Genomic DNA, 25,539 nt, shown 5'->3' with positions numbered 1-25,539 from the left:
CGACACACATACATCAATTATTTCTCTGTGGTCGTGAGTGTTGGCACGGCCGCCCATAGGTTCGTGGAGGTCCGTCGCAGAACGCGTTGTGTGCCACTCTTTTGTGCGAGGTCCGGGACAAATTGCCCCTTCTGCTCGCCACTCTGGGCGGCCCTGTCCCAGTGTTGGGATGCGTTCGCATGTCACCAGGATTATCGCTCATGCAGAGTTTTGATCCCAGTCCCGCCTAAACCCTAACCTCTGCTTGACCTCTCCCCAGCCCTGGGGGCTGAGCGTTGTGAGACTGTGCAGCATGACTCACGGCAGAGCCCCCGTTTGCATGGGGCGGATCGCCTCGCCCTGCCATTGGAGGGAGGGGACGCGTGGAGGTGGGCGTCGCTTGACTGATGCTGCAGGGAGCCCCTCGTATTGCTGCCTGCCTGCCTTCACGCACGCTCGCTCGTACGACGACGACGAGGAGGGAGGGCGGAGGAGGAGGAGCGGCGTTTTATCCACACCCAGTGGCTTGCCTGTGTGGTTGCACTCTTCGCCAGTTGTGTCGCTTTTAAAAGTCTTACGCTCGCCGAAGTCACGTTCACACTGACCCTCCTCCGCCAAGCCCTGGTGGCAAGTCTCTAGCTCTGCACGTGTCTTCTGCGTGCGTCGCTGGTGTCGGAACTCAGCCGTCATTATTCTCCGTATGTAGACTTCACGCGTCCTCTGCAGACTGGCAACCGCGTCTTCTTAGCAAGTGCAAAGAACCTGCCGAGCCAGAGGTGAGTTTGAGCGCGCACCCAGCACAAAAACGTCGCTTTGCTATTGCCGCTGGTAATGCTGCTGCCTCTGCTGCGCACGCGACGTTACTTTGTGTGGAAGCCCCTGGGCAGGACATATCCGTCCACACGGTGCACGAGACGTGCAGCAAACAGCGTGCTTCTTGCTGTTATAAATAAACTCTACACTGTGGCCTTAAAATATATATATCATAGACGCCGTTTCGGCAAACGGCCGCTCTCCATAGCACATGCTAATTGCAGATGTTTGTGAATCGACTGCGAATGAAAATGCAGGTATTATTTACACATACCTGTGCTACTCTCTCGTGTATACGGTGCATACGCGGTGGGATATCAATGAATGAAGGAGGAAGGCTGGTAATGATTATTGAGAGATGCAGTGTATGGTTATGCATTTAATTAGAAAAAAATACTTTCATCAAATTCCAACACGTGTTTGTTCTAAAGTGTCATGCACTTTAAGCGGTGCATAGAACAGAAGGAAATATATTCACATTAAACATAACACTTTAAACCTCAATGTGCAGACTTCAAAGGGGCATTGAGAGGTGGCGTCATAGCTGATGAAACTAGTTTTAATCACTGCTCTAATTTGTGTTGTCTTATCTTGATAGATAATGGGCTCTGGCAATTTAGACATAGGCGAGCAGAAAAGTGCGAAGATATGCTAGGCATTCCGCACAAGTATTCACCGACTGATAAATGGACTTTCTTTAAAAAAAAGTAAGACAAAATACAGATGTATCTTTGTCAGTGCATTTCCTGGCAAATACACCAACTCAAGTGTTGACTTTAACCCGTTAGGAACTGACTGGATCCCTCAAGCCCTGTACATTGTCTCGTCACAAGCTGCCTGGGTTGAACAGGTGTGATTGAAGTTCCCAAAGCAGGTAACCACACTCCCACACCCTTAAAAGACACCACTCAACTCCGCACTAAAGTTGCAATACAATTCGAGTTGGACTTCCCCGGTCTCTAAATGCAGCTGCATCTCAATGTTGTTGTTGTATAATACAGCCCTTCAACTCTTCATAATATCATCAAATATCGACTGGTGGTTCCGAATGGCCTTGTTATGAGAAAGCTTCTGCCACAGTTCGCCTTCGCGTCGACTTCACCCACTGACACCTCCACCCTTTGTAAGGAGGCGGGTCTACAAGGTCGACTGTTTCGTCTTGACCACACTGCACTCAACCACCATACACTGCAGGTCACAGCATCTCCCTCTATGCTTCTTCACTCCTTACCGCTTCACTTTGGAATTCCATCCAGCCATCAATATTTCCCCCAAGTTTTTTTTATAATAACCATGCTCAATTATCTATTACTTTAAAAGTGCTGTTTGTTGCTGGTCGATTGGCGTCACGGGCCTTTAGGCTGATACTCAGCAAGGGATGTGAGAGAGCAACGAGCGCGCTTAAAGTCCTGCCAAGGCGTCGTGAGTTTGTAACACAGCCTCGTAACAGTGTACAAACTATAACAACTTTTAAAAATCACACAGCGTTTGATTGCGATAGTTTCTTATTGGAAGCATCTCTTATATCCGCTATCGAACTGGGTGGGTGAGCGGAACGTTGCGTCTGAGAATTGGGACTTGCGTTTCGTGTAGCACCACAGCATTGTCATTCGAGCAGACCTATGGACTGAATTCAGGACTTCGATCCCAAAAGCCGTGCACGGAAACGCAGCAATGTATACCGTGGCAGATTTGTGGTACCAGATAAAAAGGGATAAAGGTGCCTTGGTCGGACCCTTGTCAGCCTCTGATGGAATGGAGGTGACAGGGTTTTGCTCACGCAGTAAAAAACAAAACGGGCTCTGTGATAAAACCAGTGACAAAGGGCTTCTTCTACGAGTGGGTGTGTGACTTGGGCGTTCTTGCCACAAAGCAATATTAATCCAGTACAAGGTTATTGTTTTTTTCTCAAGTACTCTTACAAGTTACAAGTGTTGAAGATCTGGAAACGCACAAACGTTTCAGTGTACACAATTGATATATGTGATATTTATAAATAACGGTTTGGCTTTAGTTTTGGTCTGAAACTGTAACTTATTCTGGATATAAAAGATAGGGATAACTTTTTTAATTATACGTTTGCTGTTTATGTATTAATCATCATGCTTATCATGTTGTAATTATAAGCGTATTGATGTTGTCACAACTGGAATGCATATTTTAAAAAGTGGTTGGTTTATATAAGTGTCGGTGGATCCAGAGCAATCTTAAATATAACTGCAGGCTTAATGATTTGAGAGAGTTTAATCACCCAACATCCCCAACAATACCCACGAATAGAAATAATCAACTTAAAATTCCAACGATACTTGAAAATAGCAATGATCAAGGGTGTCACACACAACTACTCGGGGGTTATTTTTATCCAGATTTGTACTGTCAACGTCTCATTGCCCTCACGGTTACAGACCAATGTCTAATGATTGTGGAAAGATTGTCCTTTAATAAAAAGGTGATACCAGTTCTTGGTCATTTCCGCAGTTTGGTTGCCGTGTCTGAGGGTCTTCTGCAATGAAAATGACTTCCCTCTTTGCCTGGATGTCCACGGAATAATTGTGATTATGTCGACGTAAAAATCTGAATTAAAAAACACACACGAAACCCTTAGGCTCGTGATTTGTCTCATGTTAGGGTTGATCTAAGCATGCCTCGGCCGGGTTTCATTTCCAATTAGTAGCAAATGGAATGGGTTTGTAATTTGAGCTGCGACCACATTGCAGCTGTGTCTGCCCCTACACAGCAGTGGCTGTGGGTCAATTGCACCAAATCGTGGCGCGGCTGCCCCTCCAGGAGCACCTTAAAACCTGCAAAACCAGACCTCGCCACGTCTGCGCCCAAGGCGGCGGTGGGGTCAGCTCAAATACTTGAAGAACTGGGCTGCCTCGAGTGAAATGTAGCTCAGTTTTACTTAAGTGGTGGCGCGGTTCCAGATTTGGAATTGTGGGTGGGGTGCACTTTCAGCGAGGGTCCAGTCAGCTTTAATTGAGTAAATGAGTAAACTCATCTCGCTCTACCCCCTTTCACGTGTCCTCCGCTCCAGCAACAAGGGCCTTCTGTCAAAACCCTCAGTCAGCCTTCGCTCAAAGGGAGGGGGGCACTCCTTCTCTGCTCCTGCCACCCCCCCCCCCTCCGTTGCCTGGAATTCCCTTCCTCTGACTGCCTAGCACCTTACCCTGTTCAAGTCCAGGCTCAAGACTCTTCTCTTCGATGACTGACCCTCCCTGTGATGTGTCACCATTTGCTCTTATGTCATAATGTCGCCTCTGCCCCGAAGCATGTTACCTGTCTTTCCCTTTAACAAAAACAAAACATCATCCGCACATTCAAACTTTCCAGGTGTGTGTGTGTCTTACAACCACTTTTTTTATCGTGACTTGACATGTGGTCGCATTTAGATGCTCCTATAAATCTGAAACGTATCGTAACACAGGGTTTTTTTATTATTATAAATCGACGTTTATTTGAACCTGGAATAACCCGATGAGCTATGAATCAAGGGGTCGGCAATGTAGAAAATATATCGAGGAAGTTACATAGGTAAGCACATTCAACAATCGTACATCAACTCAAGAAAATGTAGACGCAATAAAATGTGCACTCAATCATATTTAAATTCGAAAAAACAATATTATATTTACTGTATATATCATACAAAAAAAAATACACCGGTAGTTAAATATTCCACGGAAAAAGGATAAGTTACATTTGTAAATGCACAGCTGTCAAGCCACGGTTGCAAGCCACAGTTGCAGGTCTCGGTTGCAATTCACAATTGCAAGTCTCAGTTGCAAATCACAGTTGCAAATGGGGCTATACAGTAGTTGACAACGTTAATTACATCTTCTGAGCAGTTCCGAAAGGGGACAGAGAGAGAAACATCGCCCACTCACTCTTTTCCCAGATTTTAATTCAAGGAAGCATTTAGGCATATTTTTTTGCCTATTCACTTCTTCAGTTTCTCCAAAACGTAATGAGACGTTCTTTTATTATCGACCTCGGTGTAGGAGTTCATGGAAACATTGTTTTCCTCTAGCACGTGTTGTTTCTGTTGGGAGTCAAACGAAGTACCGGAATTTTTTTAAATGTTTTCATCCGGTCGTAACTAAAGCCTAACGCTAGCTCACAATGGACAAAGAAATATAATTGTAGCCAATAGGACCAGGAAAATGCGAGCTGTTTATTTTGCGCGGCATATCTAAAAAAAAACACCGCCAAGGTAAAGGTGCAACCCATACAATTACTTGCTAACGCCACTAGAGGGAGCCCTAGATAGATCTCTATAATAGGGTATTTGGCCTATTCTTCCAAGCTGGTCAGACATCTCGAAAGAGGTGGGAGTAGCCACACTTTACCCCACCACACGTAGCAGTACCCACACTTTACCCCACCAGCCGATCGGCTAATAACTGTGTGGACGGAGATGAGAGGGATTTTTTTTATGATCAACTTTTGCCCTCAATAATTTTTACTTCTGCGCCAGTAGTTCAAAAACCGTAACACTGACAGATAATAAAAATACAGCACTTGCAGCATTAAAAACAAAACATTTGACCAAATATCGATTTAAAGCTTTCGTGACTGCAGGGATTCATCTTCTTGGTTCTTTCGGTAAAGTCACGTAGAATGGAAATAATACAATAAAATAAATACAAATATTTAAATTTTTATTTTTTTATTATTACTTTATTATTTCCCTTCTACGTGACTTTACCGAAAGAACCAAGAAGATTTAATCAAATAGTTTTTTTTTATGGAAACCAAACTTTATTTATCAACTCCTTCAGGATGGCTACATGCCACAGCCCCCCCCAAACAATCAGTTGTTTAGCGAACGATGTCAAATAATGTAAAAAAAAACATTGGTTTTATTCTTTCTGGCAATAAAGCCGGTGGTGTTAAGATGTTCAAACACCAAACAGAAACCTTTTGCAAGGAATCAAGTTCGCATTAAGCACACGTACAAATGTATAGATTATCAGAGCATGCGTGTTTGAGTGTTCACTACAAGTACGTGGGTTAATGCAAACATGATTCCTTGCAAAAGGTTTCTATTTCGCGTTTGAACATCTTAACACCACCGGTTTTATTGCCAGAAAAGGGTAAAACCGATAGTTTGTTTTATACTTTGATACTAACAAAAAGGGCCCAGTTTGATGTCAAGTGACAGCAAATGACTTCCCATGCGCCAGTGTCTGCCCTCCGTGCAAATGTCTTGCAACAAAAACTAAATCTTTATAGACACGTACACGCAACTTTACAGACCAATCTTGACCCACTGGGTCCGCCCCATCAGGAGAAATCGGGCTTAGTGAACAAACGTTGTTCAGTTTTCGCGATTTTATTTGTGATGTCATTTAATTCAAGGCCATCGTTATGCTAATTAGGGGAGGGGGGCGGAGCTACGATTTTCCCGCCTTTTTTGGGGAGGGGGGGAGGGGCCACCGTGTGTGGCCACGTTGGTTTATCGACGGCCGATCCCCAACGTTGTTCACAAATAAAAAAATAACTTCGCTCCGACGCGATCATCATCCTCGGGTTAGCCGGATGAGATAGAGACAGACGAACACGCAGGCACACACATTGGTTCGCTAAATGTTGTCGTTCAGGGCCAGAGCTAACTTCAATTGAGCTGCGAACGGTCCATTTGTTAACTTTGGAGGCCTCCTTGTGCCCTCTGCTGGGAGAAATGTGGTCATTGTGGTCATTTGCCCTCGACATGTTTCGAAGTTGCTTGCCCCCCCCCCCCCGCCGCGCCTCCCCACAAAACTAAAACTACTAAACATTTTTATAAATTTATTTTACTAAGTAAGGCCCAATGAGCTATATAGCAATTTTTTTATTTTTAGAAGCGACAAGTGACAGCTTGTAGCCAGGCTTTTCATCACGTGGAAAGTTATAGCAGCCAAATGCACACTGTGATGCCTCCCACAAGCAATGCATTCACGTTCATCTTCTTGGTTCTTTCGGTAAAGTCACGTAGAAGGGAAATAATAAAATAATAAAAATAAAACAATGCATTCACGTTCATATATACTGTATGTAAAAAAAATTATTCACTAACTTATATAACGTGCCCATTGGTTCTTGTTATTTTTGGGGGGGCTCCTTTAAAATAAGACGGTGTTATTTTAGTCCTCGCAACACACGCTGGCAAACACTGCCTAATAATGAATGGTTCCATAACTGTCACGAGTTGAGCGGCAGTCACAGGACTTCTTTGCCCCTAGGCCAATACATGTGCCCTGTACTCTAAGTGCAGCGATTGGCATGCCGTGCGTGCCATGAAAGCCATTGACCTGAGTTTGATTGCCGGCCATGGTTAGCATCAGCGGTGAGTGATACCCGAACCAATCCTGCACCCATCCCCTTTCACTGTGACCAGCACGGTGAATTATGGTCAACGGTCCTGGAAAAGTCTGCATGCAGCGGTCGAATCACAAAGGGATGTAGATTACTTTATTAGTTGTGGTAGTAATATATTATCATTCAATAGAAATGTGTGGTGGGGTAAAGTGTGAGCATTGCCACCTCTTCCAAGATGTTTGACCAGCGTGGAAGAGTAGGCCAAAATAGCCTGTGGAGTTCTAGTGGACGCCCTCCCACCAGCAGTGACGTGCACAAGCAAATGCAGGGTTGCATCTTTACATTATCATTATTATAGGATACATAAACAAGAGATAAATTAAAAGAGGAGGATTGATTAACCTCGGGCACATGTACGGGCGAGACAACACACAGGACCATGGGTCTATGCATGAGAGTTTTAAGAGGCTTAACCTGTAGCGGTGGACTTAAAAATACTGATTGTTGTGGATAATTTGGCACACATGGACAGTGGCTGCAGTCGAAAGTGGTCGCACTCAGACAAGAATGCGATGGTGAGTGAGGATGCGCGTGACATCTTGTCATCCGACTCAGCAGACAGATTCCTACGCATCAGCAGGTGATTAAGCTTCATTGCTCCGGACAGCACGGACACAATGAGACAATTGTCTTTGGTAATATAATATGTCCCTACTGGCATACCTGTCTTCATGTGGATACTATGCCCAGACAGCGAATTAATGTTTCTTTAAGATATGCACTCTGGTTATTGGGGTGGCTGGATTAGTGCCATGATTTGATAGCAGCTTTTGCAAGAATAAGCAATTTTCCATTGTCATATTTTTGTTACGTTTAGATTTTTGTAATTTCCCTCCTAAATTTATCCCGACTGTGCCATCGGTGTCATGTCATGAGATGAGGAAACCATTAGGATTTCTCGCAGAGCTGTGCAACCATTCATGTTAGAGAACAGCCCACATAAGTGGATATCACAGAGCTACCACCAAGCTATCTTTCAGTGACCTCTGGTCCACACATTAGAGGGCAGCACTTTCCCATCCGCTCTGCATATGAGACTAATTGTTGTTGCATGACAATCAAACCGATATTTCAATTCACAGAGCTGACATTTAGCCAAATTAGGATGCAGAACCAAATGAATGTGATGGGATTAAAAAACATATTTTTGTTTGATTGAGACCATTTAGTGTAATTTTAACAAGCACGAAGTGTAACATTTATCTGCAACTAAAGCAATGTACTTAAAATATCAACTTCCTCTCGTTACCAATTGTAACCTTAGTGGGGTTGTTTTCCAAAGAGTTGGGCTCCCAGCTACTCGAATAAATGGCACTGAATTTACAAATCATCATAGGCACAACTGTGTATAAAAAAAAATTGTACACTCAAATTAAACAGAGCTGATGCAGACTACATGCCAAACTAATAACAAAAATACCTTTCATTATTTTATGCCACGAGACACCCGGCACTGATTTGGCGTTGATGGATATTTTGGTGCCGTGTGGATGGCTTCTTTGTATTAAGATCGGCCAAATGCAGTGAATAATTATCCACGGGCAATCTAAATGAATAGCTTTGGTATCTTTCTAAACGGAGTGTGATGCTGTCCCGTGAGGGTACTGGGAGAGACAGGCGGTTGATGTCGTGGAGCAAGCAAAGCCCTCAAGGACACTTGGACTATGTTTTTTGCAGCAGGGTTAGTTTTGCAAAAAAACATAGTCCAAGTTGGACTATGTGTTTTTGCAAAACAATAAACTCGTGGAAGTGTTCATCATAAACGATCGCTGTTGCAGCAAATTTTAATTAAACAAAGTGGCTGCCACCGATGTTAATTATAGACTATTAGATAACTGACACATGAATATAAGGGGAAGGAGGGGTTTTCGTGAAACTTCATGTTTGTTCATTGTTGTAACGTGGTATAAAATGTAAAATAAAAGTATCGTAGCTTGTTGTTTTGCACAGAGCATAGTGTGACTCGATTATGTCTATAATTTAATGAAGTGCAACGGTGTTGTTTAACGGTTATAAATAGTAAGTTTTAATTCCTGCTCAAATTAGCATGGAGCAATGAAAATATAACACACAAAAACACAACACATTCCAAAGTCGAGGTCTGCTAGCCACAAAAGGGCTTCCGGAGGGAGCAGCGTTATTTATGAATGTGTTGAGGTTTTGTTGTTGTTGTTTTTGTTGTTAATTGTGCTTGTGCACCACTGCCAATTCAGCATCACCCACAAAAAATAAAATGTTTTTAAATTATGAATTAATGCGATCTGGTGGTCAGTGTTGGGTCAGTGGTGAGTTCCCGTATTCCTACAGCAGGGTTAGTCCATCCATACGACAGCTTACTGTTAACGTTCCACAATGCGCTAATAATTTTATCAGCCCTAGAGAGATGGAGGGCTATATGCATGTAATGGAGTTATCATACAAAGCGATCCATTTATAGACACCCCACTAAAGTAATTGAGGGAAAGTATGGAACAAACAAACAGCGTTATGTTTAAACGCCTCTATATACGCCTCCCACCAATCTCAATTCACTGATTGAATTTTAACTCACCAAAGCCAGTCCGATTTGCTTACAACAATCAATTGAAAAGAACGTAAGAATGCCGTTAGAAATCAGGGTGGGGTATCTATAAATGGACCACCGTGTACATACTGAGTGCATCCCATTGCAAACAATGTAATTGTAAATTTAAATTGCAGTCTATTGTTGGAATATTGGCAATTGTGACGAGGGCACTGTCACGTTGTATAGGATATGCGTGGCTTTTTAGCTGGCGTGACACAACGCAGCTTGCTATTTGAATCGGGAACCAAGTGAGAGATAAGTCGCCCAGGAACAGGTGCCAGCGCAATGAAACCGAAGTCGAAGCTGTATACAACCGGCAACTCAAAACAATAAACATGGGCAGCGCTCAGCATTCGGGCTTATCCGGTGTTGTCCTGGTGGTCGGCCTGCCCAATGCCATCAGGACCGAGTCACACGGGAAAGGCAGCTCGATTCTCTCCGCTGCCTAGGCCAGCGGTTCACAACCCGTGGGTCGCGTGATCTCCAAGGGTCACACAGCCTGCAGCAGGAGTAACGACGCAGGTGACGTGTGGACTGAGCGAGGGGAACTTCACTTCTACGCCGTACGGCGACAGGGATTTTATTCCCCCGGCCATAGCTGGCAGCGGTCGTGAGTGATATCTGAACCGTTCTTGACCTGGTCCCATCGTCATCAACTTTCAATGGCCAGCGTGGTGAAATATGGTCAAACAAAAACCACCCACGACCAACACTGCGTGGGAAAGTCTTTCACCCAACAGGCTGTAATTAGTATTATTACGTTGGTATTATTATTCAATGTAGTACTAGCATTTAGTAAGGGTTCTTGAAAAATATGTTGCACTTCAAAGCTAAATATTAAAATCGAATTTAATATTCCCATATTGTTTATGTGCATTTACGTGACACTTATCTCTATATTAATGGTTACATTGCACCTGACCCGTGTCCTGAAACGCAGTTTCGCTCACGAGGACGTCGCTGACGGGAGCGTGAAGAGGCACCACTGCACGTGTGTCCTTGTGTGTCTGTGATTTCAAACCTCGCGGCAGAGTTTCCTCCCAAGGAGTGGCGTGGAGAGGCCTCTTTTCTCTGCGCCGAGTGTTTGCGCGTTCATTAGAGGCCAGAGACGCACGAAGTCAAGGGGTCACCACAGAGACCAAACGCTGCTCTCGAAGCAACGGCTCGCCTCCTGCCACCTCTGCTCTCGTGCCCTCTCCATTCGCGCGTTTTTTTGCAGCTGAAGTTCTATGACTGAATCCGCTCATCCGAGTTCCCGTTTAAAATGGCCAGAGAAGTCCCTGCATCTGGCATCATCCCGATATTTCAGGGCCCGTACCCATGGCAAGTGCTCTGCATTTTTCGCGGTCTCCGGCATCCCACGTAGACGAACGTGGCGAAGTATGGTCACGTAGGTAAAAAATAAAATTAAAATTAATAAAAGTAATAATAGAAATCAAATAATAAATCACGACGTTTCGGAGGCAACACAAGTCTCCATCATCAGGTGGGACCGTCACATTTACTGTATCAAGATACAGTAAATCTAGCAAGATACAGTAAATTTAGCTGTGACGGTCCCACCTGATGACGGAGACTTGTGTTGCCTCCGAAACGTCGTGATTTATTATTTTATTATTTTATTTTATTTATATTATTACTTTTATTAATTTAAATTGTATTTTTTACCTACGTGACTTTACCGAAAAACCTAAGAGTATGAATCCTTTCAGTCACGAAAGCTTCAAATCTATAAGAAGTATGGTCAAACAACACCCGTGCCTGACACGATACAGGGAGGCCTTCATCCAGCAGCGGATTGACAAAGGCTTGTAAGTTATTTATTATGAATGGATAGTAATGTGTCTCATTCAAGGGTGCACAACAGTTGCAAACAATACCCTTATGATGCTAAACTTAACTCACGATTAGAAGTGGCATTTTTGTCACGGGACGCACCCAAAGAATATTGGGCTCACTGGCGCACAGTGTGCAAGGCTGAGAAGGGTTGATTAGCTGCGGGTGATGATTTAACGCGAGACGTGCCGTGTGTGCGTGCCAGCTAAGTGCCCCTCGTGGAGATTGGAAAGCGATTGAGTCAGAGACGCATCCGGGTGAAGGAGCCCGGGGTGGTTTGAGCTTAAGACCACATTCCGTGGTGAATTCCACGAGACATTGCTGCCAGGAGAGCTCAGGCCACCTAAGTTAAGATATTTCACCTCGAGATGTTGTTGAGTGCCTCGACAGTTCAGGCTGATATATGTATATAAAACGGCTGAGTTTAGAATAAAAAATGAATGTAACAGCAATACAAAAAGGGAGATTTTCATATTACTGTATTTACATATTCTTCTTGGCTCTTTTGGTAAAGTCACGTAGAAGGGAAATAATAAAATAATAAAAATAAAACATAATAAAATATGTATTTCCATTATTTTATTATTTCCCTTCTACGTGACTTTACCGAAAGAACCAAGAAGATTAATCTCTGCAGTCACGAAAGCTTCAAATCGAAATATTTACATCTTGTGATAGTTGTGCTATCGAAAGTGGCGACAGGCGATGGGACGTGACACATGGAGGCATGGGACAGGATGCCGCGTAGAGCCCCCTTATTTCATGGTGACAAGAGACACAGATCCGTTACGGGGCCCTTCTCTGTGTGGACAGCCCCGGTTGGGATTGTAGAATAAACCTCCTCGTTGTCTCCATACACGTAAGGAAGCTCGGGTCTGTTTAAACAAAGTTTCAAGCCACACCATATTTTTGCTGCCCTTATAATCAAAACATCAAAGCTAGCTAGTAAAACCCCTTATCGTGGGCATCCTGAAAGTAATATTATACATGTGATAAAAAATCTTTGATTTCGTCGAAAAGTGAGATATCTGGTACCGCTATTTTCAAAATATTAATATTTTATCCGGGTTTTTCATTGTCCAAATCCTTGCACAATTGCTAACGTTTTTTGAAAGCTTGTCCAAACAAAATAAATGTTGTGCGGCAGTTCAGCGGTCAAGCGTTGCGCCTTTACAGCCGATTGGTATCTGTATCTGCTGCCTGCTGTCTGCTGCCCTGACCGTTGCAAAGGGAAACTGCTGACAGAGCGTGGAATTCTCAGATGTTTTGCTTTAATGTCAACACCAGATTAAGCACGAGATAAAAATTTGGGGGGAAAAAGGTCACCGTTCCTTTTTCATAATAAAGAATACTTCCGGCGCAAAAACTAAATAACAAAAAAGAGCAAATGACTCCACACGCTGGCGATCCAAGCAGGATCTTTCTGTATTGTTTAGGCGATTTTAATTTTCTTGCCCGAGAAATAAAAAAATTTGCACAGGATTTTTTTCGCGATTGTGCTGCATCACTCTCCGACGCGTTCTCAGAGTTTTACCGCGCGTCGTTTGGCGTGATATCGGAGAAACTTCTCCCGATGAGCTTATCCAGTTCCTGAAGAAGCTCCCAGCAAGCGGCATAATCCCGAAAAGACATTGGAGAGAGGGAAACCATTTCGTTAAATTGCCATCTATTTATTTGTTTGTTTAACTCTGCAGTCTTGCTTGACTGGCCCCAGGCGCTCACACTTCAGCTCACAGGTGCTTGAGCATGAGCAGTGAGTGACCGGGAGGCAGTGCCACAGAATAACAGATGCCCCCTGAGGGGCCACGCTACAGGACCCAGCTGACCCTTCACACAGCCGGCTGAAAGCTTTCGAGGGCCTCGGCGTTATTGCAAAACAATCGGGAGGTTAGGGAACGGAGGTGGCACCTGGAGAGCCATGCCTTTGTCTGGAGTCGCCACCTCCAGCCACTTATGGAACACTTGTGTAATGAATATATACAGTATACGGTATAAATTTCGATTTAAAGCTTTCGTGACTGCAGGGATTCATCTGCTTCACCTGAGGACGGCTGCTTGCGTTGTAGCCGAAACGTCGTGAGAATTATTTTATTATGTTTTATTTTTATTATTTTATTATTTTCCTTCTACGTGACTTTACCGAAAGAACCAAGAAGAAGTATACGGTATATTGTAATAGGCTTACAGCGTTCATATTCTTAGGTTTTTTTCGGTAAAGTCACGTAGGTAAAAAATTAAAATTAATAAAAGTAAATAAAAATAAAATAAAAATCACTTACTTTTATTAATTTTAATTTTTTACCTACGTGACTTTATCGAAAAAACCTAAGAATATGAATCCTTGCAGTCACGAAAGTTTCAAATCTAGAATTACAGCGTTCATATCCATTGCCGGAAACGAGTTGGTTGTTTGCGATTGTAAGCTGTCATTGGATGTAAAGGACCGGCCCTTCATTGAAGTTTGGTAACGACTGTCACACTATATTTTTTGATTAAAGGTAAAAGTGTACCACTCCAATTGCTCGCTCGTGCCACTGCTGGCAGAAGGGCCTCTGCTAGGGAGAGCTCTAGAGTCCCTCCTAAACGTTATTTGGCCTACTCTTCCACCTTAGCCAGGCGTCTTGAAATCGGTGAGAGAAAGTTGCCCATTGTTTCAACCGCGCGTGCCAGGAGATCAAGTCGAAACGGCGGTCTCTGGATTTCAAGTCCAGTGTGAAGGCCGTTCTGCCGGCAGTAGGGTGAACAAGTAATTTCAGGGCTGCATCCTTGCCTTTTAAGACTCACTTAGGGAAAACACCTACAGCACATTCCATGAAACATTTTTTTTGTTTTACCAGGTAAGGCCCACTGAGCTATATAGCTCTTTTTTTCAGTCGCGACCTGGCCACAAATTATATCTCAATGAAGTGGCTTATAATCACGTGGACATTTATAGCGGCCAAATACACTAAACGCACGTCGCTTCTAAATGTGGAGGGGAAAACGTGAAGACTCGGAGAAAAATACACGCACCATTGGGGAGAACGTGCAAACTCCAAATACACAATTAGAACGACCTCCTGCATTCTAGACGAGGGATTTAACATCTCGCCACCGCGGCGCCTGCATGCACGTGCTTGCCTTAGCTTTTCATGTTCCACTACGCAGCGTTAATCACTCAGCAGAATGGCTTTCTGTCATGGGTACTTGGCTGACTCGAGACCGTTGCCCTGCTTATGAGAAGGGCTGCTGTGACTCAGTTGGAAGCACAAAATGTAATTCTTCTCGTTCGAACGTTTCCGAATACTATTTTTTTTAGCTGTCGAAAATAAGTAAGCCCCTAAGTTCTTCTGACTTGTGACTACTTTGTTTGTTAGTGTGTGTGTGTGTGTGATTTAAACAGCAGTTGCACTGCAAATCCGGAGACCTGAGTTAGATTCTCCACAACACCAGTGACGATTATTTGAACCGGTCCTGGGCCTCCGCTATGTCGTTGCAGTCTCAAATGAGTACCTGGAGCGATGTGTAAACATTGCCACTGGGGAGAAAAAGGCGGCCGGGCATGATGCTGGACACCCACCCCCTCGTGTGCTTTACTGGCCTTCATAGAAGCTCGTGAGCAGCACTTGCCCCAAAAGTCTGTGAAGGCTATGCAGGGGTTTTTTGTCTGTGTGTGTGATTTAAGTAAGAAAAAGTAGGGTAGTGATTAGCACACCGCCACCCGAGTTCGATTCCAGCTCAAGACCAACATCAATGACGAACTTCTAAACGTTGTTGGGCCTCCCCTAGGTCGACTCAGTCTTCAGTGAGTACCTCCTGTTGCATTGTAAACATCGACACTAGGCAGACAAAGACGGCCCGGACGTGGTTCAGGCCACAACAACCGCTAAAGTGCCGTGCCAGCCTTTATTGGTGCTCGCTGCCAAAGCTTGCCCCAACAGTCTATAATTCAACAATTATTTCGCAGTTGAATTAAAAGGTCCAAATTTTTTTTCCATGTGTAATCTACTATCCTTAATTGATTTTTGAAACCCTTTTCCTAAGTAAAGGGTGTATGCACTGCAGCGGCAGGTATATATTGATCTGTGCTGGTGTTTTCTCATTCCACTACGTCGGTCAATATTTACCCCCTGGCCCAAGCTGATAAACACTTAGTTGTATGTATTTACCTATTGATTTGGCGTAGCTTTAGTCTGCTCCAATGTTTTTTCAGAAGTCAGTGACTAGATAGTGAGCTGTCCCACACTACTACATATCGACCATGCATGCTGTTGGATATTACCATATTCTCTGGATTATAAGAGCCCCCACTCCACACTCCCCCCGTATTTTAAAACAAATGTTGGTGTTTAGGACGGTCCTGCAAAGCATCTAAAACGAATGTTTGGGAGATGGTTAGGAAATCGGAGTGTCGGAAGAAACCTACCACGTACACGAGGAGGTAACGCTCAAAGCACCGCACAGATAGGTTTAAGCATCCATCGCTGTACTACCATTTCCTGGCAATCTTACTGCCCAAGCCTTACCTACGAAAGCAAAACCCGGCATTCTCAGGCAGTCACCTTATCTAACTGCTCACAAGTCCCAGGCTCAACACTACTTCGCTTCTTCGACCTGAGAAGATCAGATGCAATCGCTAATAATTTGGTTTGGAGGCACCATAATATGCGGCAGACTTTAGCATGCTGCTTTGCGTGATGCGTGTGTGTGTGTGTGCGCGCGTGTCTTATTGTCACGCATACACGCCGTTATTGTGGCATTCGAGCACAAATACCCACGACGAATAAACCGATCGAGTGAAACGCATCGCCTGCCCCGTCTGTCCAATTCTCTCCGGAGCCCAGTTTGCAAAGAGAGTCTTGGAATGATCCAATTTTCAGTCCAGCCTGGCACCGAGCCCAGAGGCAGGATTATATGGCCTTAGCCAACCATTTCTCTGGAACCGAGAATATTAACACGGCGTTGTTAAAACAACAGGAAAAATGCACCGTTGGGCACACTTTATACCCTCGACTTCGCTTAGATCACAGGCCAAGATAGGCTCGAGATAATTATGCAAAAGTCTGCCTCGTAGATTGCTCGCGTTACTTTTTTTTACGGACAAATAGTTTAGAAGAGCCTAGCCGTGAGGGTGAGTTCGTTCGTTTACCTGGCGGTTCATTCGCCGTGGTAGGCAGCAGTTAAAAGTGGACGCCTTTGTAACGAATTATCTGATAGCAATCGGCCAGCATTCAGATTGGGAAAAACATGGCCTTGCGTGCTCGTTTTACGAGCGCAATGTAGTTAACGTTCCGCTGTTTATGCGCCTGCTGATGGAAACGTCTGGGACACGAATCCCACGATAGGGTTTTTGAGTTAAGCACTTTTTGCTTTAGGGCCCCAATGCCCGTTGTCTGACCTGCCCCGACTGGGCATCGGTGAAAACGAGCTTTTTTCGCTCCGTCGGATTCTTCCAGTATAAAAAAATATTCCGATTCTGTCTAATGGGTGCACTCATTGCACGGTATACATTTTGTGACTGGCGAAATCTGGCTCGAGAGACCGAGTAACCAGATGGCGACAAATATTGTCTCGGAGAATATTGGCAGCTGACCCTTCCATCGGTACGTTCCTTTAGTTCTCAACGTGATGGACACGCTGCACGCGACATCACTGGACGATTTCCCCCCCCCCCCCCAAAAAAAATGCATAGGCAGAAACGAGAGACTAACACCCGTATCATCAGGCAATGAGACAGAGACAACGTTGTGTAATTCACAACAACGACGTGTTCACAATGTCACTTGCAGACTAATTCTAGATTTGAAGCTTTCGTGACTGCAAGGATTCATACTCTTAGTTTTTTCGGTAAAGTCACGTAGGTAAAACATGAAATTAAAATTAATTTAAAAAATCACGACGTTTCGGAGGCAACACAAGTCTCCGTCATCAGGTGGGACCGTCACAGCCAGATTTGCTGTATCAAGGTGATATCAAGGTGATACAGCAAATCTGGCTGTGACGGTCCCACCTGATGACGGAGACTTGTGTTGCCTCCGAAACGTCGTGATTTTTTTTATTAATTTTATTTGTATTAATTTTAATTTTATTTTTTACCTACGTGACTTTACCGAAAAAACTAAGAGTATGAATCACTTGCAGACCTCAAAATGATGTCAAATAAAACGTTATGACCTGTAGGACTGACACGACACGCCTTAGTTTCCTGCAACTATCTTCCAAAACAAAGCGTTTATAGGCAATAACATGTTTGAAAGCGGGTGGTTATCCTGCAGACTTTGGTTGGCCTCTCATGTTGACCACAGTATGTCCTGGCACCCCATCCCCTCCTCTGTACCCCATGACTGGACCTGCTCAAGCGACTTCGTGCGGCTCTTTCAGGATTACAATTTGATTTCCAGATTCGCTTATGAGGTTAGACGCCCCAGAGCTCGCATGAATAATTATTTCAGGTTTTTGCTTTATTCAGAAACATTGTACTGATATTTACTCCCCCCCCCCCACCTCTACTTCATGAGCGGAAAGGGAAAAGGGTCCCTTCTATTGGTCTTTGTGAACTGGGCAGACACGTGATTTGTAGAAATTGAACTTGTTTCTGCATCAAAGAAAATATCCGGTTATGTATGTAGAGTGCACTTCTTTTGCACCGTAAGTAACCAACCGTGCGAATCGGAGGTGCAGGGAAGGACAAACTAAACACACAAAAAAGATTTAAATAGTGCATAGCTCCCAGTGGCTTCCTAATACCGGAAGGAAGAGCGTTCCAGACGGCCACGGAAGCGGATCTGAAAGCGTGCAATGCGGTGACCGTCTTTGTCTGGTGGCCAGGCAAAAGCCGCTGCGAGGATGTCCGGAGTTCAGTGATGTCGTAATTTAAATGCGGAAACATAATTTACCGTCCTTTTCTCAATCCACTGCTGGATGAAGGCACCCTGAAGTCGTATCGTGTCCGGTCATGGGGGGTTGTTTGACCTCCGGTTTAAATATAATTTGTCGCTGATGCTCGCTGTGACTAGCAATTGAACGCAGGTCACTGCATTCACACACTGCAGGGAACGAACCACACTGCGCCACTGCTCTCGATCCTTACGTAGGACATTCAGTAAATATTTACGTAAAGTTTTCTTGCGTAAATCAGCAGTATGCTGAACATAATTGTGAAGAAAAAAAAATCTACGTTTGGTTATAAACATCCATGGGTAAGGCAAACTGACCGAGCGGTCAACTGATAGCGTCGGCATTGCGAGGGCATGGCAAAGGGTCAACCTCGAGGTCATCGCTTCCAGCACCGCTCACGCCACTGCGAGTTTTAGAATTAAAGAGCACCCCAGCGACAACACATGAATGATTCATTTAATTTCAGTGGATGTGGTGAATTCACAGCCTGCCCTCTCAAGTCCCATCCTGTGGTCACACCTGGCGAAGGCAACCATTTAAAGGCATTAAGAAAGTTGAAAAAAAATACTAAACCAGGGTTGGGTAATATTTTTTTGCGGGACAGTTTGGACTTGTGTGTTTTTTTTGTGGTGGTGGTGGTGGTGGTGGCCCTAATCCCGTCCCTACCACAGGAGGACAGGAGCCATCCCGGTCCGTACTTGCCGGCCATAAGGTGGAGTTGGAACTGCTGCTGCTGTTGGCGGCAGGAGTTGGGTGGAGCATTAGAGTGTTTGGTTTGGCTTCTCTGTGCACTGGTCTCTACCGGAGCAAGACGTATCCTCATAATGATCATCAGTGGGCAAGTCTCCTCATGCCTGTACCCTCTATGCTTCATTACGCCCGCCCAGTGACGTCCTTATTAATTGGTGGCTTTTTTTGCTTACTGACGCTATGTTGACCAGCAACACAAGATCTGTACTGCTCCGATGATCTGGTGATCTGCGTACACGCCCTTTGTGTGCGTTTGTGGTTTGGGTTCTGCTTGTGTGTTGAGTCTTGCTTGGAAGTGTTTGCGTGTATTACGAACGCCCGTAGCCGACAACCACATCACCCGCAAAGCGCCCGATCTCGCCAGATCTCGGCAGCTAAGCAGGATTGATGCTGCATAACAGCCCTCGGATGGGTAACCACCATGCAACGACAATAAATGAACAGATTCTTATAGGTGGCTTCGGGGCTGTCCCGCTCTGCACGAGAGCGGCAGTTGAAGCGACGGGGCAACTTTCTCGAATGCCTCCGCCTCTGTGCACCGAGCAGAATTGATGAGTAACGCCACAGTCAGACGATTGGGCGGTCACGTGTGGTCGGGGTTGAAATGTGCGTGTGCCCACCGCGTCCAAGACTCATGTTCAGGGTGGAAGAGGGGGGAGAACAAAATAAAAAGCAAACATCCCATCGACAGGGGCTCTCTTGTGATGCCACTTGTGCAGTGGTTCTTAACCAGGGGTGCGAAATGCCCTTTCTGGGGGTGGCGAGACATGGCCAGATTCTTTATAGAAGGTAAATAATCGACAAAAAAAATTAGGCAGGGCCACGTTAAGCACAACTTACTTTGTTTCGTCAAACCCTATGCAGGTATTAACATTGTACACAGTTTTAACAATCGATAACAAAAGCGGTGCAAGGTTGCAGTCAAGGTGAAAGGCCCACTGCTCTCGTGGGAGGATCTTCCGTCGGCAGTTGCGCGGGGAAACATTTGCGGGGCTGCGCTTATACCCACACGTGCGTCACTCACTCACACGCACACACAGACCAACGCTGACACGTGCGCGCGCGCGTGCGTGTGTGGAGGGACACAGTGCGGTGGATTTGGGTGGAGCTGTTTCGTGCATGAGCAGACTGGCCTCACGGCACCACCCCCAACCCCTCCCTCTGTGGCCGTGCGTCTGTGGCCGTGCCGAGCAGAGGCTGTGGGCGCAGCGTCTGCAAATCGTCACTGGGGCGAGCGCGGGCTGGGCTGCTGCCATGGTACGCCCTGTGCCACTGCAATAACAAAAGTTGGAAGAAAAAAAACTCGGCAGCAACGCGGTCCAGGCGGATTTATCAAAAAACCTGCACATCCACTCACTCACTCATCCCATCCACTCACCGACCGCGACTTCAACTCCCTATAGCCAGCGGCAACGAGCCTGACTGTTAACAGCCAGATCGTCTCTGCATGCAGAGCGAGACGCACGGAGCTCTAGAGACCTGTAGATTACATAAAGTAGGCTGCGAATCCTGAGCGGAGTGTGTTTTTTTTTACTTAAGAGTTTATAAACTCTGTCGCGCGTATTTTGATGACACGAATACCACTGGGGGAGCCAAGCGATGCGAATTCTTCACGTGAGTACCTTGCGGATTGCTTTCGGTTGATTAAAGCCACGGAAATTGTCGCGCAGACGTAATCCTGGGGCTTATTATGGAGCATCTTCTCCTATATGTGTGTGTGTGTATAATTATTGCAACCCCATGACGCACCGGAAAGTAAGACGCGGCAATAGAGTTATGCATATGTAGTTTAAGACACACGCGCACACACCGGAATATAAGACGCACTGTCAACATTTGCTGTAAAATAGTGTAGGGGAAAAAGTGCGACGTATTTCTAGATTTGAAGCTTTCGTGACTGCAAGGATTCATATTCTTAGGTTTTTTTCGGTAAAGTCACGTTGGTAAAACATTAAAATTAATTAAAGTAAACTACAATAAAAATCACGACGTTTCGGAGGCGACATGTTCTGGAGAGAACGGCGATTGATGCCATCGGATAAATAGCTTATTTGCCAATCCACTGCTGGATGAAGGCTGTGGCAGCCATGAGCGGGGGGATGGGGGGGGGTGATAGAATATACTTCACCACTCTGGTCAGTGCGAGTTTGTGATGGGAAGGAGCGGGTGGGGCGGGGGGGGGGGGGACAAGAACTGGTTCAGAGAGCACTCGCCACTGACGTTGGCTGTGGCCGGGAATCGAACTCTATGCGAGTCGGGTCTGTAGGACATTGCGCCAACGAATTCCGCCAACCCATCCTCCGTCCAGTGAAACGTTGTAACTGAACTGTAAAGTTGCAACGGATAAGACTTAGTACGGATCGTGAGTTGTTATTGTATAGGGACTTAACAAGAGAGACACGAATGGAGGGAATTCCAAAGTCGGGCAATGCTTGGGGAATAAACGGAGAGATGTGTTGGGACCTGCAGTGCGGTGAGTGGGTTGAGTGGTGGCGCAGTGCTTAGCGCACCACCCTACGAACCCGGCGACCCCAATTCGATTCCCGCTCAGGGCACACCACCGGTGACGATTATCTCAACCGGTCGTGGGCCTCCCCTGGGTCGACTCAGCCTCAAATGAGTATGCGCCTGGTGCGGTGTGTAGACATCGCCACCGGGGAGACAAAGGCGGTCGGGCGTGGCCACTCACCGCCCTCGTGTGCCGTGTCCGCTTTCAAAGGTGCTCGCTAACGGCACTTGCCTCGACGGTCTGTTAAGGCTATACGGGCGGGATCTTTGTCTTTGTTGTTGTAATCTGCTCTGTGGTGATGGTGGTTGAACACAGCGCGGATGAGACGAAAGAGGCAGTGCCTGGGAGAGCGAGGTCCTCTACACGTGGAGGAATCCACGTGCGAAGTTCACGAGAGAGCAGTAAAGCCACGGCGGTTGAAATTCAAGTGGTTATCGAGTCCAGCCACCTGAGTTCGATTCCCAGCTGCAACAGCTGCTAACCATTCACCAACTCGCATTGACCAGCAATGGTGAAATATGGTCGAACAACCTCCCCCCCCCCCTCCTCTCGTGACTAACACTTTGTGGGGAGGGAGGCAGATGTCCAGCAGTGGATTGACAAAATGGCTAAACACGCGTTTTCTGCAGTTTCTGAACAAGATGAGTATCAGTGTATTCGAGGTCTAGTATTTAGCATTGTAAATAAAATAAAATGCCTACCAAAGTGAATAGAGCTATGCTCCAAGGTATGCTAGCCCCATGTGTTTTAAAGCACAACATTCCACTTCATAATACGTCACTTTTATATGTTTCAAAATTTTTTTTTCAAAAAACTAACCTAATGCCCCAGCGATGGGGGCGGCGGTATATGCGCGCTTGCTCCCCTCATTACGAACCACATTTCATGGGAGTACAAAAAAACACACACAAATTAAAGGCGAATGGAAATCGTGATGCTGACGACGACGATTAATTGAAATCCATGCGTGCATACCAGCTAGCTTTAGCTAGCTGGTGTGGGGGGGGGCGCTGAAATCTCAAAAGGCCGAGGCGATAATATTTTCCCTCCGCAGTTGGGGTTCCACAGCAGTCACCCATCTGGAACACATCTGCTGTCAAGCGGCAGATAGCGAAAACCAAAAGTCCACCCCCACCCACTGATGCGCGCGCGTGCGCCCCTCTCCATCCTCAACTAAAACTCACCCACCCACCTCGTTGCCCGTTGCGCCTCTTACCCAAACGCCGCACCACTCCGCCGTGCCTCTGCCCCGTAACTGGATCCGAAAGGTCACAACAATGGCTGTCATCGCCCCAGAGAGTCAAGGCAGCCCTAACGCGCGGAGCAGAACATGCATCGGCTGGGCTCCCCCGCTGTGTGTGACCGACCACCTGGTATCGTCCCGGCGGAAATGAGATCTTGGTCCTCGGCTCTTTTGGCCCCACAGGACTCGTGATGGGGGAACGCTCGAACGTGGCCTTGAATAAAATACGCGACAGGGAATGAAGTGCACATTCCCGACTTGGTTATTTGCTCCGCGGGAAGAGGTTTCATCGAGTACTGCGGCCGGGTGACTTAGCGCTCCGGCTGACTCGTCACTGAGCCAGCCTGCATCGAATCTCGCGGAGGGTTTTTTTTGTGTCCCGCGGTTGTGCGGTACGGGTCTCTGGTGTGCGCCACCACGGGCGTCGTTCGGCACGATGTCCAAAGATTTGCCTCCACGTGATGTGGAGCTTCGAGGTCATCGTCCTTTCGCCTTCGATTCGGGAAGATGATTCCCGCATCTTATTGAGTCTTTCGGTAAAGTCACGTAGATGGGAAGTAATAAAATAATGAAACATAATAAAATAATTCTCACGACGTTTCGGCCACAACGCAAGCAGCCGCCCTCAGGTGAAGACCAGGTCTGTCGGGGAGACAGCGTCTGAATGAAGACAGACCTGGTCTTCACCTGAGGACGGCTGCTTGCGTTGTGGCCGAAACGTCGTGAGAATTATTTTATTATGTTTTATTTTTATTATTTTATTACTTCCCTTCTACGTGACTTTACCGAAAGAACCAAGAAGATGAATCCCTGCAGTCACGAAAGCTTTAAATCGAAAAAAATGACCCCCGCACTTCGGAGCGAAAGGTGGGACATCACGCTGATCGATGGATTCATTCCGTAGGCTCAGTGCAGTGAGTGGACCAAATGTGTAGTCGCGGACCGAATCCGCTGTTGCATCGCCATCTCCTAGGGCGTTGCAGCCCAAGTAGAGATTTGCGTGTACCGCCTGTAAACGGTGATTCGACTTGACTGAGTAAAGAACATTTAACATATGCGGTGTTAAAACGAGCAGGGTGAGCGTCGCTCTTTTCGATGCTGAACGTTTTGGTTAATGCCCAAAACGTCGACTGTTATATATTAATTTCTTTTAAACCCAGAGTAATGGATTTTAGTTACTCTGCTGCATTACCAATGCACTATGTTCCTAAATTGATGGCAAGTTTAACTGGTTATATAATAACAACAATTATTATTTGCCCATGAATTCTGAAAAGAAATATACATATAATTGTAGAGGTTTTTTTCTTCTTGGTTCTATTGGTAAAGTCACGTAGAAGGGAAATAATAAAATAATAAAAATAAAACATAATAAAATAATTATTTATATAATAATTATTTTATTATGTTTTAATAACTTATATAATAATTACTTTATTATGTTTATTTTTATTATTTTATTATTTCCCTTCTACGTGACTTTACCGAAAGAACCAAGAAGATGAATCCCTGCAGTCACGAAAGCTTTAAATCGAAAAATGGAGAGGTTTTGTTTTTGTTGTTGTTGTTAGCCATACGCAGTAATGTTTGACTTTAATGGGGGGTGGGTGGGGGGTTAAGCTTATAAATAGGGGAGCTCACGGAAAATGTGATGAAATGTTATCGGCCTCATGCTGGAGCTTGTCTCTTATTTGTCAAACCCACTGCGGTTAGGGATGGAAGCCAAACATTATTTTTTTTTATTTTGCAGATTAACGCAAGTGTGTGTTCTCTGTCATCACGTCATTTAAATATATAATAATCTCATAGCGTTCATTCTAGACGAAACTTTTTTTTCTATTTTACCAGGTAAGGCCCACTGAGCGATATAGCGAATTTTCAGAAGCGATCTGGCCACAAATGATAGCTCAACGAAGTCGCTTAGCAAGTGGAAATTTCTAGCAGCCAAATACTCGAAACACGTGATTATAAATGTGGAGGGTACGGGGAGAGAGACATGCAAACTCCAAATACACAGCAGGCATCAAAGTTGGGATCAAACCCACGACCTCCTGCATGCCAGGCGAGGTAGTTAACATCTCGCCAACGTAGCACCATTTATTTCCAGAGAGAGAGAACGACTCAGAGGCACAAATAACGACGTACAATTGGGAATAGGGTGAGCCAGCGACAAATTCCACCACCCTACCAAGCTCTGCGGTTCTCTATATGTTAAGGTGTTTTCGACCAATCAATTAGTGTTCATGTGTGAGGAAGCCACGCGTGCGAGGGGGCAACACTCTATCCCATACAGACGGTACAATTTGAAGCCCACATTTGCTGTACCACCTTCTCCTGCATGACAAGCCAGGGTATGGCGCCACCATAGCTTCGTGCACCCACCTTCATAGGTGCTCGCAAACAACAACAATTGCCCCAACAATCAGTGCAGCCCCAAAAGGGGCAATCTCTTTCTTCGTGTGTGCGCGTGCGTGTGTGTCTCTGCGTGTTATCTGGGCAGCATTCTTGCGTCTGCCTTGTAAAGCCGCGTCCTGCCTTGTTTGCGCATTTTAGCAATTCAGCAAAACACCTTGGGAGGGAGGAAAATCCGCCCCAGAGAAAGCC

At 45.5% G+C, this 25,539-nt stretch overlaps 1 protein-coding gene across 2 annotated transcripts in view; it reads left to right on the top strand.

Annotated features, from left to right (window-relative positions):
* Positions 1 to 521: 521 nt before the first annotated feature.
* The window catches only part of VASN (vasorin), a 37,687-nt gene continuing 12,669 nt past the window's right edge, over positions 522 to 25,539 (top strand). Inside the window, exons 1-2 of one of the 2 annotated variants that reach the window (XM_061549502.1) lie at positions 522 to 755; positions 1,581 to 1,666. The gene's annotated coding sequence lies outside the window, so the exon portion shown is untranslated. Of the gene's footprint in view, positions 756 to 1,580; positions 1,667 to 20,451; positions 20,798 to 25,539 lie in introns of those variants that run through there. The other variant, XM_061549503.1, reaches the window with a different exon arrangement.

The sequence above is a fragment of the Lethenteron reissneri genome, chromosome 10 (genome assembly GCF_015708825.2).
Source record: "Lethenteron reissneri isolate LAM-NWPU_2019-01 chromosome 10, ASM1570882v1, whole genome shotgun sequence".
In the NCBI taxonomy this organism is placed as follows: Eukaryota; Metazoa; Chordata; class Hyperoartia; order Petromyzontiformes; family Petromyzontidae; genus Lethenteron; species Lethenteron reissneri.
The sequence above is the reverse complement of the archived record's forward strand: the minus strand, read 5'-3'. Positions and strand labels throughout refer to the sequence as shown.